The sequence below is a fragment of the Etheostoma spectabile genome, chromosome 22 (assembly GCF_008692095.1).
Source record: "Etheostoma spectabile isolate EspeVRDwgs_2016 chromosome 22, UIUC_Espe_1.0, whole genome shotgun sequence".
In the NCBI taxonomy this organism is placed as follows: Eukaryota; Metazoa; Chordata; class Actinopteri; order Perciformes; family Percidae; genus Etheostoma; species Etheostoma spectabile.
Window position 1 is genome coordinate 2,529,968 of NC_045754.1, and position 18,145 is coordinate 2,548,112.

The 18,145-nt window shown below is 43.5% G+C and overlaps 1 protein-coding gene and 1 long non-coding RNA gene across 12 annotated transcripts in view; one reads left to right on the plus strand and one right to left on the minus strand.

Moving 5' to 3' along the window:
- arhgap12b (Rho GTPase activating protein 12b) overlaps positions 1 to 18,145 on the plus strand; it is a 75,880-nt gene that overhangs the window by 32,637 nt on the left and 25,098 nt on the right. The gene's annotated exons all lie outside the window — the stretch shown is intronic.
- LOC116671904 (uncharacterized) lies at positions 411 to 16,547 on the minus strand. Its single transcript, XR_004327399.1, has 3 exons — positions 16,481 to 16,547; positions 3,428 to 3,429; positions 411 to 421 (listed from the first exon to the last, which is right to left on the minus strand). It is a non-coding gene; the product is annotated as an uncharacterized LOC116671904 (long non-coding RNA).

Sequence of the window (18,145 nt, forward strand, 5' to 3'; positions counted from 1 at the left end):
TAAGCTCTCAGTGATTCTGGTTTTTCTCACTCAGAAACGCGTCTGTAGCTTATCATAATTAGCACCACCTTAACCAGCTGCACCATTAATATGCTTTCAATATATAATCATATATAGTTTTCTGGAAGAGGCCATTGGGCGTAATGACAATGAATTGCTTTTTATTCTCATGTAGGGCTGCATGATATTTTGTTTCGTTGTCGACATCGCAGGGCGTTGCGATGTTGACGCTAAAGCTTTCTTGCTGCTTGATAGATGCGTGTGAATGCGACGTTGGTCCGAGCGAGTTTATTGTTCTGGGAAGTGAGGCTCTCCGTGTGTAGAAGGGTGCCGCAGGCGGCAGCTGCTGCTGACGCAGTGATGCGCATACTTTTCCGTGGGTAGTGAAGCAACAGTGGTCAGTGTGTTGTGTTCCCACTGACTGGCCCACAGGTAAGGTAGTCACTAAGGTCGCCCTCCACAGACACCGTTACTCCTGAGGATTCACTGGGCCACATGTATGTTTAACATTAAAACATGATTTATAAAATCATGCCAACAATTATTATTTTAATAGATTAGTATTCTATTCACTAAAAGGCATGCGTAAAAGCTTTAGTCCGCCCTATTCTTTTTGGTGCAACATCATTTTATACAATGTATGTATACTCCATCTCTCTTTCATTTAAGGGGTCCTTAGCTTTAAAACGTTGAAGACCCCTGGTCTAAATACATATTCTGACTTTCATTCTCTTCTAGGGACACACACATTGTAGGAGCTCTTTTGTTAAAGGATTCTGGTTGAATAAGGTGTACTTTGGACAGGGTTGGTGGATATTGCCCTCAGGAGTACTAGCAAACCTTGGCTGTGTGTTGTAAAGGGTTTTGTGTTGCATAAGAGAGCAGAGGCTGCTGCTTGTTTGTAGTGTTCTCTTTCAGCATCAAAAGGAGTCCATAACTGGTTCACAGAGAGAGGATAAAGCGGATCTGACCTTCACTTGACCGCAGGGCGAATGCTGTTCAACTTGAATGGCTTGCTGACGTGGATCGAGTCCGTCAGTGCAACACAGCTGATATTGGGAGATGTGACAGTGCCTCGAGGTTTTGCCTGGGCGCTCGTGTCGGAGCACGCAGGTGATTGTATTCGTGATTGAAGCTTTTCTTTAACATATAAAAGGTTAAAGGCTCCTTTCTCCTCAGCCCTGACACACCTGTCCTCCTCAGAGAACAGTAACAACTAGGGAAGGATTTAAGCCATGTTGGCTTAAAGCCTCTACCCACCCACTCACCACTGTAACCACGGCTGTCACTTCTACCTACTGTGGCTTCATCATTCTCTATAGAGCTCAACAGTGTGGTTCCAGAAGTGAAAATCCTGTTAATTTTCTCCTTTTAAGGATGTAGATTATCAGCCGTAACGTGTCAAACTCAATGTATGGTTTATTGAAGTGCTGTTATGTCATTGGAAAAGTCAAATATTTTTGTTTGCATTGTTGCGTGTCTCACATAGTATATTCACTTAATTTGGTCGGCACAACCCTCTGGAAAAGTCAACAAAAGGTCCTTCACCGAGTTTAGCAAATCAAGCAAAACAATGATTTCATTTTTAAAAGAAGGCTACGTCTCACAGCAACCTGTTTCACAGCCAGAATATGCATGGCGTTGTGGCCTCTACTCCTGTCATTGTCAGCTGCTCAGCTGTTCTGACTGAAGGCTGACTGGCCATTGTTTTCCTCTGTACCAAGAGCCCTTCTGTCCCACGCTGTGTCTGCACTTCATGTGGCTCGGCATCAATAGACCTCAGGCTTCTGCCACCGGGCCCCCTGGGCCTGCTTCGTCATGCCCGGGGGTCAGCAACCTTTACTATCAAAAGAGAAATTCTCTCCCCACAAGAAATATCTGTAAATGTACAGCACGTATGTAATATTGAGGTTCTGGGCCATAGACATACGTAGGCCATATTGTAGTTAAGTGAAATGTTATCTAAATGGAGAATGTAGGAACCGTGTTTCCTTTCTGATTTTTTTATTGCAGTTGGGGCAGGTCTGTCTGCTCAGAAAATAGTTAAAATGATAACCGCGACTACAACTTTGCCATGCCCTATTTCTGATACTGTGGCGGCAGAAGGTTTGCCATGGCGGGCCCCTACTACAAAATCAACATAGAGGAAACACTGAAGAATCACTTCAGACCTACAACAATGACTTTCAGGTTTATGAAAGTGTCATAAACCTGGCTCTAGGTCATGGCAAAAGATGGAAAAGCAACACAAGATACCAATAGTGTTAACAGTTGATTACAGAAAAGATGCATCTGTGGTTTAACTAAATATTTACCAACCGAGGCTCCTAGTAAAGCAAAGAAATGAAGCACCCAAAGTCCAGGAAGCTGGGCTTTCATCTCACGTGGAGGCCTGAGCCCAGCTGCCCCAAATCAGGCTGCATCAGCTGATATCCTGAACACAATCACACCGAGTTAGAGCCAACAAACGCACAGCTAGCAACAGCTAAAAGCTAAAATCATTTCCATATACTTTTTTGTCCAAGCCACTGGGAGGGGCTAAGGAGCCGCTGGTTGCAGACCAACAGTCAGGATTCAAATAAATTAGGACACCTTCCAATAAAGGGTCACTTCACCCAAATACAGTAATTATCATGCATGCTAACTGTTTTCTGTGGAATAACGGCGTCTCTAGTGGAAGTAGTATAGTAATATACATGTAGAAGGCTGTAGAAGAGCCATGCAGGGATGCTGATGTAAAACCACAGCTGTTTTGCCAGAGTTACCATGTGTTTTACGACCAAATGGCAAACATGACATGACACATACTAGGGATGTTCTGCAAGGGCTGCAACTAATTAATTTCACCCCCCCTCAGTTAATTATTTTCTCAATTAATTAGTTAATCATTTAGTCCAAAACATGTCAGAAAAAGCCCAAGTGTAATTTCCCAGAGGCCAAAGTGTGTTCTTCATTCTATTTTTATCGGAATAATAATCCGACATAATAATATTTCCTCTGTCATACATGACAAAGAAACAATTGATAGCATTGACATGTTGACGTGGCGTGTCCGTTTTTATTTTGACTCCCATGTTAACAGGTTAGAGCTTGCACACTGCCCGCGTGACACGCACGCCTCAGGTGTGCCAAACACGCGTGCATGCTAGGAATAGAACCACCGCCTATTTATCACGCGACACGCAAGCGTTTCTATGTATTCCAGATGTCATTTTGATACAAATACAATAAATGACATTTTGATGTTTGTAAGGTTTTGACATAAATGCAGATATTATGTAATTTAAAAAAAAGGATAAGTATTTCCAAATATTGCACCTGTCAATACAGAACAAAATATCCTGTAGTCTATTTTGCTGTCAATACTGCCGGCATTGTCTTTGCTATTAGTAAATCGGTATACATACCATATATTTAGTAAGTGTACTACTGCTCTCTCTCCCCGTATGTTGAACAAGGTTGATCCAAATCACATGACTTTTTTTCCAGCAGCAGCGCCCCAGGAGACCCGTTTCTGATGTGCAAAGACATGGAAAACGCCACGCATTAGAAACGCCACGCAGGCAGTGTGCAGGAGGCCAAAGGCTACAACTAGTAATTATCAATATCAATAATCACTCTAGAAAATGTTTAAAATTCCCATCACAATTTACAATGCTCCAGTGTTATCTCTCAGATTGCTTGTTTTGTCTGACCAACAGTCCAAACCCCCCAAAATTCTCACATTGCTATAATTTCAAACTAGAAAAAACCTGCAAATCCTCACATTTGAGAAGCTGGAAGCATTAAAATGCTGTTCTTTCTGCTTTAGTCATATTGGTAAGTAGGGGTGTCCCGATTCTCCAAATCCTCGATTACATTTTCGATTCTAAGGTCACAATTTGATGATCGATTTTTTCTTTTTTTTTCCTTTTTTTTTTTTAAAGCACAGGTTGAATACCATTTTTAGACTAGACTTGTATGTAATGTAATGTCTGACCTTTGTTTGCAATGTACCACACTACATTGTCAAATTTAAAACATTTATTAAAAACATAATGTAGCAATAACATAGCTTCAGTCAATTGGAACTTGACACCCTTATCGGTTATTGATTATCAAAATAGTTGTCTGTGGCCACCGCTGAACAGATCCGCTGCTTTTACCTCTGCCCCACCCCTCCGACCAGCCACTCAGCACCCAGGGAAAGGAGCTAGTGTAATTAGCTTGAACCAATCACGGCCAAGGCATGAGGACAGGATTAGTCGTTAATGGAGGGCTTAGCTGTCAGCTGTCAGCCACAGGAATGCTGCTAAGTCTCTGCTTCAGCCCTGTGCTCCAAGCCACCAAGAAACAGAGAAAAATAATAATTGTGGGAGCCAAGTAGAGTAAAATACAGCGGCACGTCTGCTGTCTGTCTGTTAATAGCCAGAGCCACGGGTGGATGGATCAGATACCAGCAGCTGTAAATGTCTCTGTCGCATGTGTAGCCTGGGTGTTTCCCTTTTCATGTTCCTGAACATGATATTGCTGTAGTTATTCTACACTCTCCCCCCCCCAACCTGTTTGCGACTAAACAGAAGAAATTGATGCTGTCAGGGCGCTGGCAGGTCATTTGACTTCTGCAGCCGGAATTCATAAATCAGGCCCTTTCTCTCAAGAACGTATGCAGCATCCATCACATCCTGTTCTTCCCTTTTGGATGGTTGGACGGTAACAGATTGCAGTGCTGCTTCGTCACCCCGTCCCACAAGTCTGGCTGTCCGTCTCGCACTTTGATCAGAGAGTACAGACGCTGGCTCGCGGCTGTTGTGCAGCTTTAGAGAAGTGGTGTATCGGATGCTAGGGTTGGCACAAAGGGAAGAGGAGGAGGAGGAGGAAGGAGGAGTGCAGCACCCAAACTGGACAGACTGCTGGGGGTCTGGGGGTCACTCCTGCTGCGTGGATCCCCCCCCCGGAGAGAAAAGTAGGAGTCTCTGCAAAGCATGCACATGTGCTCAAGCAGTCTCTTTGTCTCTGTTTCACCCTGTCACCCACACACTCCCTTTCTCTCTGTGTCTCAGAGGAACGGCCTGGTCAGGCCAGTATTTGAAGTCTCCAAATGTCATGGCAAAGTCAGTCAATTCCAATGGAATTGCAGTGATAGTGGGATTTCATCCTCACAGATGTTTTACATCAAATTCAAATATGGTGAAGTTTGACACTGCTAACTTTTAAAGGGACAGAGTCCAAAATAGAGGCGTCTATTGTAGCTGACCTGATTGTATCTTATTCGCCGTGTTGACCTTTTCTGACGGATTATAAGATGCTCCACAAAAGAGGAATGGCTCCAGACAGGAGAGTGTTGAGAAGACAGCAGATGATGGTATACGTTAAATTAGGGCTGCATGATATGAGGAAAATATGCAATATGCAATAACATTGTGGTAACAAATGGTGTGCAATGGTACGTGCAGAGCGAAGTGAACAGTAGAGAGGAAGTAAAGAGAGAAGCCCAAGAGCTATTGTGATTGACTAGTGCTAGCCCAGCTAGCTAGCTAGCTGTAGCGAATATAGTCTCTACGTCACAAAGCTTCAAGAGCCAAATATTTTCTCCATCGTGGATTAGTTTCTCCCTCCCACTTTGGGTGTGCCCAGAAGCTGCGTGTGCCCAGGCTGCACAATCCGATCCAGTAATGCTCCATGATTAAAATAATAACTATCATAATTATAATTTACTCCTGCATACTTTGCACTCTTCATTGCACTATAATCTCAACCTGTCCATATTGTTTCTGTTTATATTGCGTGTATATATTGTTTGTTTTGCATGTGTAAGTGCATTGTGAGCACAATTTTTGCTTTTAATGATCCAAAGCAAAATTTCCCGCATGTGTCCTCATACCTGGCAAATAAAGCGGATTCTGATTCTGAAGAAGGAAACACACCAGGGGACACTGAACCCTGATTTCCAACAACTGCGGAACGGCTGCGGATACGCCTCGGAGGAATGGCGGCGGAGTCATCAGGTTCCCATTAAAATCGGTGTGTATTTTTACTGACTGTAGAGCGACTGCGTCCCAACTCCGTCCCAGCTCGGCGGTCCCCAGTCCTCCGGAGCAGATACGCAGAGCTTCTATTTTTGCCGGACGCCGGAGAGCTCCGTAGCAATTCATCAAACGGCAGATAGAAAGTCGAGCACAGAAACAAAATCAAACATCCGGGTAATTTTTTATAATAAAATACACCGTACTCACAAAGAATCATATTTCCCTGCACTACACCATGAACATGTCATAATGGGCGGAGACAGGTCAGAGGTTTTGTGGTTTTGTTTATAGAAACTAAGTCCTGTGATATCGCGCGATCATACGTGAATTTGCAAGATCTCGTTGGTCCTCGTAACTTCAGCTATCAGTCATGGCCGCAACCGTTGCGCAACCAAACTGGACCTGGTGGGTACTGAAGGACAGCAGAGCACGGAGCCGACACGCAGCGGAGCCGACCCGCAGTTGGTGGAAATTAAGGGTGAGACAAAGCACGGGAACAGGTGGCGCCGCCTCAAGCTGCTCAGTTTCACAAATGACCATGCACGCTGACAGTAAGCAGCATATGCATTAACATGGCGTCTGATTCTGTGTCTTGCGAGAGTGTGCACACACCTTCACACACAAACTCACACATGCTCCTATGCTGCACAGACACCCAGACATTTCAAATTCTCCAGGAATGTCTCCATATGCTTTAAAGAGAGGGACTGTACTATAAAAGGAGATGTCTGGCTGAATCTGGCTCGTCTGTGTTTGCTTTCACGCTCCGATTCAAGTTTAGCCCCAAATAGACGCCGAACCCTGTGATCCATTGGGTGTCTAAGACATCACTATGGAGTGTTGTCCCAGATTTGAATTGTTTGAATCCCTCGCTCTAGTTAAGCTTACTTACTGGCACACCCATACTGCAGAATCTGCGGCCTAGTGCGACAGACTGGTTTTTGGCCAATGAAAGCATCTCCCCATATGCACATGAGACTGCAGGCTTCCCCTGTCCTCGAAATCCTGCCCTCTCCCTTGCTCATTAACATTTTAAGAGGAAAACCTGATTGGAGAGGCAGCTGTTACCCACATAGAAGACAAGAAAACAGCAGAGCTGTTTGAACAATCCTTTGAGTTTCGAATTGTATCTAAAATTATGCAAAACAGGTCGTTTTGACCTAGAAACTCTAGATTGGCTGTCAGTTGCAGCTTGTTTTTATACACCTTTAAGCCATTGTGTGCTTCAATCTAGTGAATTGCCTTTTCCTGCAGCCATGAAGCTTCTTTTTCTGTAGTATCCAAGCAGCAGCCGTGTCTATTAGACCAGTTGTTTTCTCTGCTGAGCTACCAGCACTTTATCAGAAGCAGGGTGCATTTCCACAGACACAAACACTATCGGCTCAAGACCAAAAGGTTAATTGCTCGCGTCTCTGTCAGGTTGAGCCTCGCTGAATCCTCTGATGCATGAAATGAAAGTAGCTGCCGTCATCCTGACCAGAGAAAAAGATGCTGACTCACTTTCACCGCACGGTTTCTCCGATTTTAGTTGATTTATTTTTGTGTGTGTGTGTGCTTTCACTCACAAACCCTGACCACGTTTTGCTGACCAATGCATGTGTGAGTTGCATTGGATGAGGGAAGTCAATGTTCCAATTCCATTACCCCCCCCCCCCCCCCCAAAAAAAAGCTGAATATTAGGTCTTTTTTTAACACGGTGAACGGCTGGAACTGGTTGCTAAGGGAAGTGAGGAGTTGTGGGTGCCATTGTAAGCATCTGTTCTTGTGTTCCTACACTGCCTGTTGATACATTTCTGTGTCAGTCACTGCTTGTTAAGAGTGATGGGGGGGGGGGGGGGGGATGCCACAAATGTGATGACGGGAGTGGGCAATGTGCTCTGACAACCAGCGAGGTGGAAATGTAGGTTAATCTGGTCATATGGACACAACCTCATGATCAGCATCATACCTCTCGTAGCAGAAGGGGGGGGGGGGGACAGTGGGGCGTGGCTGAGTCTGAGGAGTGGCAGGTTTGGTGCATGATTATCAGAGATGCAGCGGAGGAAAAGGGCAGGGTGTGTGTGTTGTGTGTGTGGTGTGTGTGTGGTGGGTGTGTGTGGTGTGTGTGTGGTGTGTGTGTGTGTGGTGTGTGTGTGTGTGTGGTGTGTGGTTGTGTGTGTGTGTGTGTGTGTGTGTGTGTGTGTGTGTGTGTGTGTGTGTGTGTGTGTGTGTGTGTGAGAACAGGGTTTAAGACAGGGGAAACAGAAAGGAGAGGTGGAGGAGGTCAGCGGAGGAGGATGGGAGGACTGAGAACAAAAGGGAGCAGAGTGGATTGATGCATTGGCCTCGGAGGTGGTGCACTTCCCCACCCCTCCCATCCCCGCTAACCCCCCGGCAGCCAATCTTCCAACACACTCCTCTGCTCGCACGCCTGATTGGCTTGAGTGTAGTCATGGCCACGGATGCAGCTCTGGCAGTCACCATGCCACCCTGGCCCCCGCCACCCCACCACACTTCCTTTAAAACCTGCTTTCATCTGATTCGATCACACAACCATTGACGTTACGTTGGAAGGGGGGGATGCACACTCGCTCTGAGGTGGGACATTGATGGAGTCGCCATCTGTGATGGAAGATAGGCAGACCTCTTAAAACTAAACACAGAATCCTTATTTTAGCATTACCGCTGTGATAATGTCACCATGGGAGTTATGCTTCTATTTATCCATTTAATTGTGTCTGCGGCCTTTAACATGAAATGCGCCTTTTCGATTAGATCTGTGTTGGGGTCTGACTAATGCGTCTACATGTACAGGGGCTTGCATAAGTTTACACACCCATGCAAAAGTTGATTAGAAAGAGGAATAAAAAAACATCTTAATGCCTGAATAAAAAAAGAAAATTTACAACTAATAATCTACCCTCATTGCCGTATTGTTAATGGGGTGGACAAAATACCCGAACTCTTCAATAATAACGCAATTTAAATCAACAGCACTAGAAACTGCTGCCTACAAAATGACCATACCAGTTGAATCAACACCTCTTTAAACAGATGGAATCATGAAGGGAGGATGTCTTGCTTAACAGTAACATTCCTTTTAGCTAGGTGTACCTTTAATAGACTGGCAACGTGAGTGGTTTTTAAAGTTAGACCTGGGGCACACCTTACAATCTCTTGTAATACACTGTAAAACACTGAGATCCAATTGCGCGCTGGAGATTGTTTCGTAATGATTTCATTCTTCTTCTTGTTCCAGCCGTAAAATAATAAGAATTAGCACTGCCGTTACTAAATTGTAACGTTACCTGGTGAGTAGAAATGATTGCGTCAGTGCGGCGGCAGTAGTTAGTCAACAGGAAAGTGTTCACTCCCAGGCTCACACCCTCCGTCAACCCCCCCCCCCAAATCACATATCACATCCGCTTAAAAAGCCGTGAAAACGCCCACCACCTACAATATAATCGCACAACACAACAAACACAAATGAGACCACGAACAACACACAATATGTGGCTCCTACATTACCCACAGATGAACCTAAACGCACCATTTTTGATATTTGAGATGTTTTATTTTTTTTTAAGGATACTCCTGAAATAGTTTTATTTGCCCTTGGCTTTCTTAAGCTCTTTCTCTTCTTTCTGTAACCTTTTATGGGCTCAACCAAGTGCAACAGTTTGTACGTTCCTTGCATACAAAAACAGGCAGAAGACATACGAGGGTTCTTGAAGAGAGATGTGGGAGGCAGTGAGATGCAGCCAGGGCGATGCTGGGACGGAAGGCTTTTTAATCTTTTTATTCACAGAAGATATGGTCAAATGACGCTGTCCGCAGTTCATTTCAAGCATACCTACTAAAACCTTAACCCTTGTGTTGTCTTCTCGTTAACCATGAACTTGTCCTTCCAGGTCAAAATTGGAAATGAACATTTTGTTTTGTGCTTTTCCAGTGTTTTTGTTGCTTTTTCTGATTTGTCACTTTTTCTATGCTCTTTTAAAAATCTGACCTGGTGTAATAATAGGTTTTACATTTATTCTTGGAATTCATGGTCAACAAAGTTCATTTATATCAAATTATACAGAAGATTTTAGTTAAAAAAGGGAGAAATGTTTTGAATTATTTTGACTAATAGGATCAAAGATTGATATATGTCGAAGTTTACTCCGGATACTGATTAAAAAACACCCAAAAAATTCAATGAAAGTAATCATTCATTTCACCTTAAGAATGTTGTATGGAATCATCCATTTTTGGGCAATTCTGTTGAAAGAAATCCATATTTCGGATATAAAACACTTTGAAACGGGTCAATTTGACCCGAGGACAACACCAGGGTTAAGAGCCTTGTCAGTTTCATATTGTACCAGCAGGTCGGGGATATATGTTGGAGCCGAGACATTTAGGGATTTACTGTACGTAAAGGACAAGCATTGAGATTTTTGGTTCTGTGACAAACTAGAGGCCTTTGTGCCGTCTGGAGAATGGCTGTATGTCTTCCACTGTCTTTGTCTCTGTGAGGATCCTGGCAGCAGCACTGTGAATAAGCGTCATATTCTGATCGGCTGCAGCAAGATGACTAAATATGTCCCAAGATGACAGATAACAAAAAGAATGAAGCGATGCTGCTTCTGTGTGTAGAGTGTAGAAAGTATGGCTCTATGCATGCTGCTGCAGCACTAATGTCTCTAATAATAATAACTAATGTCTCAAAGATGCAGCAGAGTAGGTTGCCATGTTTGCCCCCCCCCCCCACACTCTCTTCATAGCCAGATGCATTTTGATGGACACTCCCACCCACTCACCAGCGCCCCTTGCTCCAGTCCTCCCGTCCCAGCCCGAGAGAGACACCCAGTGGACTCGTGGTGCTACTACAGAGCCACATACCTGCTGCCCTCATCCCGACCTTTGCTTCTATTACACAGAAGAATTTATGGTGCAAGGCACCGGCATTTTCTAGTAATTATACAAGTGCAGTGGGACAGCAGGCTGGATATCTAGAGGAGGAGGAGGAGGAGGAGGAGGAGGAGGAGGAGGAGAAGGGGGGGCGTTATATTCCCAACACGGTTATAAACACAAGGGCTATAGTAAGCTGTGTTCCACATGGCAGAGCATAGTCTTATAGGGCTCCATTAGCGAGCCAACTCTCATCAGTCCTTTTGCTTCTCCGTCTGTTCCCCTCTCCCTTCATACTCCATTAGACCCCCGACTTGAATTATAAGACATTTCTATAACCCACTCTCCAGGCCGCATAATGCATTCTAATGTGTTTTGTGGCGATCCTATGCTGTTTCAGCCTGTTGTCTGAAATTCATTTATCAGTGCCGTGCAGACAGGCTGCTGCTCCTGTGAAGACTGTTCTGCATTCAACAGCACATGTCTTCCTCTCTCCTTCCCTGTATCGCTCACTATATCCATCCCTTATATTCTTAATAATTGCCTGTTGTGACCTGTTGCTTTTAGGGAAAGTGTTTGTAGGGAAAGTTGCGTTCATAGTGTGGCACAGCAATGTTTTAAATGTTCCTGTTTTTGAAATTAGCCCTTCCTAAGGCGTGGCGATATACATAAAATCAAATATAACAAAATCCTTGACCAAATACTTCAATGTCGATATTGCAACGATATTTTACGGTTGACTATTGGTGCTTTAACACATTGTTATTTACACAATGGGCTTGTGTGGGCTTCTCTCTTTACTTCCTCTCTACTGTTCACTTCGCTCTGCACGTACCATTGCACACCATTTGTTACCACAATGTTATTGCATATTGCAGATGACAATATTCTCCAGAAATGATTTAATGACTTAGTGGGTAAAGGGTAATATTAAAACAGCTAGAACAGTCTGGTAAGTTCAGAAAAGGACATCTCTACTGTAATGCAGCCTGTAAAACCAGGTAAAGACCACACTTACCATTTTTATTATACCATTTTATATTCAGGGTAGGTTCACTGAGAGGAAGCCTCTCTTTTGCCCTGATCACATTCACACCGTTGCACCCATTCATACCTGGAAGCTGCCCAGTACTACCACAGTCTGGTCTGCTGGCCGTGGAGCAGCTCCACCGGAGCGGTCGAGGTTAAGGGCCTTGCTCAATGGCACCTCAGTGGTGGAAATGAGGGAGGGACAAGCGCTGCTCTTTCACTTTCCCCACCCACGTTTTTATCCTGTCGGTCTGGGGATTGAACTGACAACCTCCCGGTCTCAGGCCACCACTGCCCCATATTACGATATCTCCACAATCTAAGACGATATCTAGTCTCATATCGCGATATCGATACAACATCAATATATTGCCCAGCCCCAGTCCTTCCTGTTAGTGATTAAAATGATAAATAATCCAACCAAAAATCAGATATACTACCTGTAAAAAAGACAAAAAACAAGCACTGCATTGTTGCAAAATATGTTACATTACAACAGTTATTACAAAATGTTTAGGGAAATGTTGAAGCTGATAATAATAACACAACTCTAGCATGCTCCTTGTCAGCGCATGATTTGCACTAAAATCCTTCATCACTTCTTAATCTTAATCGGTTTTCTGCTACATTACTTTGTCTTCCTTCCTCTTGCTTTCTCCTTCTGCACTTCTGTCTTAATCTTTTATTTCTTTTTTTTGCCTCAAACTAGGCAACAACTTTGCCAACACACTGTTGCTCAATCCCCTCCTAAGCACTCATTGGTTCATCTGAAAGATGAGAGCAGGACGAAAGCGATTGCACAGTCAGTGATGAGCTGTGTTGTCCCTACACACTCAGTCTCTCTGCTCTGGTGTGTTGAGTGTAGCGGCCAGGTCTAGACCACGGACCACTTCATATTGCCCGGTTTGTCTGTCAACACGGCTGTCAGTGCCCGGTTTGACCCAAACACGCAGAAACACGCGCGCAAAGAGGAAGCTCTGAGTTTTTCAGTGCCATTTCCTGTTGTGTCAGATTAGTTTAGTGCGCTGCGTGTTTCTGAGGTAGAAAGAGAGATCCGGTTCCCCTTTTCCTCTGTCACAGGCGGTCTCAAATTCCCCTGCTATGTTCAACTGCACCGTCCATTCCACAGCCAGACGGACGGAGAGAAAGCATGGAGCTTGTCTGTGTTGGAGGGAGGTGAAGCCCCAGGGGGTCAGCGTGTGTCCTGTCCCGCTCGACGGGCGCCGTCTATCGCCATGCGTCGTGCGTTCAGTATATTCCGAGGTTACAGGAGAGCCGGGGAGGACGATGACGAGGTGTTTGTGTGCAGCCCCGGACACAAGGTGACACAACAGATAGGGACCTGAAAAGAATCTCCTTGGACTTCAAAAATATGTGGACTTTGTTTTTTCCTAAATAGGGCTGGGTATCGGTCACTGATGATGACCAAGTGGAATGGTGTTTTTTAAATTTTTATTTAATATATATTAGTTGGCGACTTTTTCTAAAGCATTGCAAAAAAAAGTTGAAGTTATGGTGTGTCTTGGTATCTGGTCCCTTGCTTTAAGTAATGGTGTCTTTTTGTGTGCAAAATAAGTCATACACCGTGATTCCATGACCAATCCTTTTCTCGATACCAATTTTATAAATTTCACTTCAATAAAAAGAAATGGCAACATTGCTCAAATCTTTTTATTTATTTTCAGCTCCTACTCTGTGCGCAAGGTAGAGTTTTTCCTGGCTGTCTTAATAAGGTGTAACATTAGACAGCCAATCACCAGCATTATTAGAACTTGGTAGAAGCATGCTGCGTGCTCATTGGCTCATTGACACCAATGGGGATTTACTCCCTAGGTACTGAAATTTGGTATTGAATGACCAGGCCTTTTTTCGATACTCCATACTGAGGAGGCAATTCGCTCAGCGCCTAAAAAATATTGAATTCCATACCCAGCCCTACTCGTAAAACTGTCAGGTATCTTTGCACTGTGTCCACTCACAGATTAATATAGAAGAGGGGGTGTCTACTTTGCCAACAGATGGGTTTCATGTCCCGTAACAATTAATTTTCCCGTGTCCTTTTTCCTCGTTATCCAAATTATTAGATCTTTCCATCAGACGCTGGCAGGCATTGCCGGCTTTGTTCTGCTCACACTGTTAAATTGAATTCCAGGTAGCATTAATAAGGTCCTAACAAAAGTTTGCCTGTCTGAAATTAGCAGATACTAACTGACTGCCTTCTGCCAGTAAAACACTTGATGTTGAGTTCAGTTCAACATGTACTGTAGAAAAGCGCCTTTTCTGTCTTCTGCTATTCCAGGCATGTGTTGGACTTCTCTCTGAGCATATGGTGCACATTGCATAAGGTGTTTCAATCTGACACTGAATAGTCCATTTGTTTTTGCAAAAGAGGGCACCCATTGTCTCTTGACATCACTTCTAGTTTGAGTTTGTTGCTTAGTTTCATTGGAACAGTTAGTCATCTTTTTTTTTTTAAATAAAAAATAGCTAAGAGAGGTTTTTTAAAGGTAAAGTGCTATAGCCTTGGCTGGGTCAGTGTTTTTGGCCCATTTCATCAGAATATTTTTCCATTGTTATTGTCTGAGATTATTGGATCATTGATCATTAGAGAGCACTGATTGACAGAACTGTTGCTCAGAATTCATCTTCACCACTATTCTTTAATAACCAGGTTTGAGGGATCCCTTTCAAAGGTTTTTACTTATGGTATGTGTTCATTTTTTGAGGTCTTAACTTATAACTGAGACCAAACCTTTTACCCAAGTTAGGACAAGTCCAAATTGCCCCTAGGCTCTGTAAGTACAGTTTGAGACATACTCCCTGTAACGGCACCATGAATAGTAGGAGGTTAAATGTTTGGGACATGTGCAGTATGCATCTTAACAGTGGGCCTCTGCGCAGTAATAGCCTGTGTGCACGCTCCACAATGTCCAAAATGATGGTTAAATTACAGTGTGGATGAAAGTGGAGACCTCGGGCAAAGGTTTTGGTTTAACTTTGGTCAAAGTGGACGTTAAAGTTGTTATTTCTCCACTCGATGCAGTTTGGTTAGTGTGGCCTGAGTGGAATCTAAATGGATTTGACCCTAGCCTCACACTCAGGACACACTCAATCATCTGCATATAGACTTGATCTTTACCACATTGTTCCATTAAAAAAAAAAAAAAAAACTAATTAAAGCTGCAGAGCACTGGCTCCCTTCTTGTTGGAACTGATGAGTCTGAACCGGAGTTCAGCCAAACCGTCATCTCTCAGCGGTTTGCCGCCATGCTCGAGAACGTGCTGTGTGTTGGACTGAAACCGAGAAACAGCGGGTACATCTAACTGAAAACAGCAGGACCACTGAATCGGTTTCTTTCTGCTCCCGCATGTGTGCAGGAAATTAAATAATCATTTCTATGAAAAATATTCCTGTTATTCCAAGACCGGCAGGAAGTCCCATCTGTGTCCCGAGAACAGTTCAAATCCTCTGACTGTAGTGTGTCCCTACCCCCCCCACACACACACACACACACATTCCTCACCTGTAACAAACATAGGGGAGAGGTGCGGTGCTGGCACAGCCTCTGATATCTGACTTCTTTTTCTTGTCGGCCATTTAGCTGCTCTGTCTTCTACAGCATGTTTGGGTGCTGGATCTCGTCCAGAGAGACACAAAGCTGGCATCAGTCTGAGACTCAGCTCTGCTCCAAAACCCCAAAGCTCTGAGCTCTACCTAGCTTTCTGGCTTCTGTGGATTGACATTTCGGATGCTGCACAAGTTTTTAAAGACTGCTTTTATCTGTCTTTTGTGTGTCTGTGCACTGACAGTGCGGGGCCACATTTGTGTTTAAGTTTGTGGCGTTTACTATTGTCAGTTGTTGTCTGCAGCAAGTCTAGTAGGGATGGGGGAAAATGTATCAATTGTTTTTGACAAAACATTTCTTTAAATAGATTTTTTTTTCTCCTATAACCTATATTTTTTAATTACTATTTGTTTAACAATTTACCAAAATATTTTCTGTTTATATGGTAGCGCCGATGGCGGCTACATCAAAAATGTAAATTCTTGAAAAAGGAATAAATGTCATACTGTCTGAGTGGCATGATGTGCATTCTTCTTAGAAAATAATTAGTTTGTAGAAATGACTCATGATATATTGTGTCTAGACGTGTATTATTTAACTTGTGTTTTGACGTTAAAAAAGGAAAAAGAAATCGCATTACTGAAAACTATCAAATCGTTATACTTTTGGAATTGCAGTACAGTTTGAATCGGCACCCATGTATTGTGAAAGAATCAAATCAAAACAAAAGCATATGCTTCCATGAAGTTATAATGTGCATGCTGTTGATTAGTAACCCTCTTTTAGAGTCTAATGCAGCTCATTTAGGTTTCCTTAAACACCTCAACACATGACACCAGCCTAGGGCCGCACACTTAATCGCAATTGTATCAACACAGTTGTATCCCTACCCCAGCCCTTTCTTCAGAAGGTAGAAGTTAGCTCCCTTTCCACTTAGCTTGTCGTTGCTGTGCATTATGCATATTCTGCTTGTTTCCTCTCTCTTATCTTCTTTATTTTAACTAGTCTCGCTTTGCCAGGCCATCCACACACTGCGCTGGGGAGGAGGCTCTGGCCACTCCACACGGCATTATGGGAAAAAAACCTTATTTATTTATTGGCATTTCTTTAAACCAATTACAATCGTCATGCGAGAGGAAACTCTGATTGGACAGAGAGTCTAGCCAGCTGTCTGGATTTACCTTCAAGCAGAGATCTGAGGAGCAGGTAACCATAGTCCTCGGAAATCCACCAGAAGTTAGAACGTCAACACAGAGAAAGCGTAAGAAAACGGAAATCGCCACAAAGACATGCATCCGGCAGACTTTCCTGCAGCTCCGGATCAATCCTGGAAGTGTATCGTCGAGGATATAGACTAATTTTAACTCATCTTTTCATGCAATTGTAAGCAGGGTTTATAGCATTACGGCTTCTAAATTAGCTTGTTGTGTCACAGGAAAATGTCAGGTTCAATTCCTGCAGCCTGTGTCCGGCCCGAATACTCAATCTACAATCTGCTCACTGTCAGCAGGTCGTTGTCAGGGAAATGGACACATTTGTTATCTTTTAGTTTACAAATGATTATAGACACAATGCAACTTCAGCCTACAGGACCAATCAAATACATGCAGGGACACATTTCTGGCAAATTCAACCAATCACTGTGACTTTGGTGTGACTCGCAATTTTTAACAAATCACCGCAACCTTTTCGCAAATTTTGACCAATAACTGAAGTTTCACATGACTTCAACCAATCAAATTCAACCAATTACTTGCCAGATTAATCAACGATGAAAATAATCATTAGTTGTAGCCCTAATACTAACACCAGTAGCCCGTAGTGTATCTCTGGTCTCCAAGTAGAAAGTTAAATGATCACGTAACTGTGTTGAATCCATCTGTTTTGCGGACCTGGTTAGAATCAGACTGGTATGCTTTTAAAGTACCTGCACGCCTCATTTGATTTGAATAGCAGCTGCGTCCTGCTGTGCAGCCTGTCAGAGGGACTCATAACTCACCTTCATGCTCTTAGGAGGAGAAGTTTGCTTTATGTACAGCAGGGCTGGGATTTTACAGCTACAAGTGCATGTTCGTGATTTTAACTGCGACAAACGGCATAGTCTGTTGCATTCAATAGTCCAGTCCAGGATGTGAGAGCTGTTGGTTTCTGTACTGGACAGGATCAACATTACAGATAGTTGGATCTCAGCAGACTCTGGAGTCATTTCAGTGCAGTTTCACTGATTATGGAATTCCTGGAATTTTATTGCCCGTTCAGAGGAAAATCAGGACACTCTTAAAGTCTCTGGCTGTGTTGGAAACCATTCCCTATCACGGAAATAGTTCACCCTATAGTGTGTTCGCCATTTTGTAGTGGTGTTCAAATTCGCTGAGGATAATTTTGTTCACTATACCTATAGTCCATTAAAAAATACCCACAATGCACAGTGTGCATGCAATGTACCGTACTACTACTCCTGTATACCACAATACAGGGGCCGTGTTTTCCCGGATAGAAGTAAAAGCAGACTCACATGCAAAAACTAAGAAGGAGAAATGGATCGGGCATTCTTTTCTGAACAGTAGAAATATATACACACACACACACACACACACACACACACACACACACACACACACACACACACACCACACACCCCACAACACACAACAGTGTTTTCAGTGA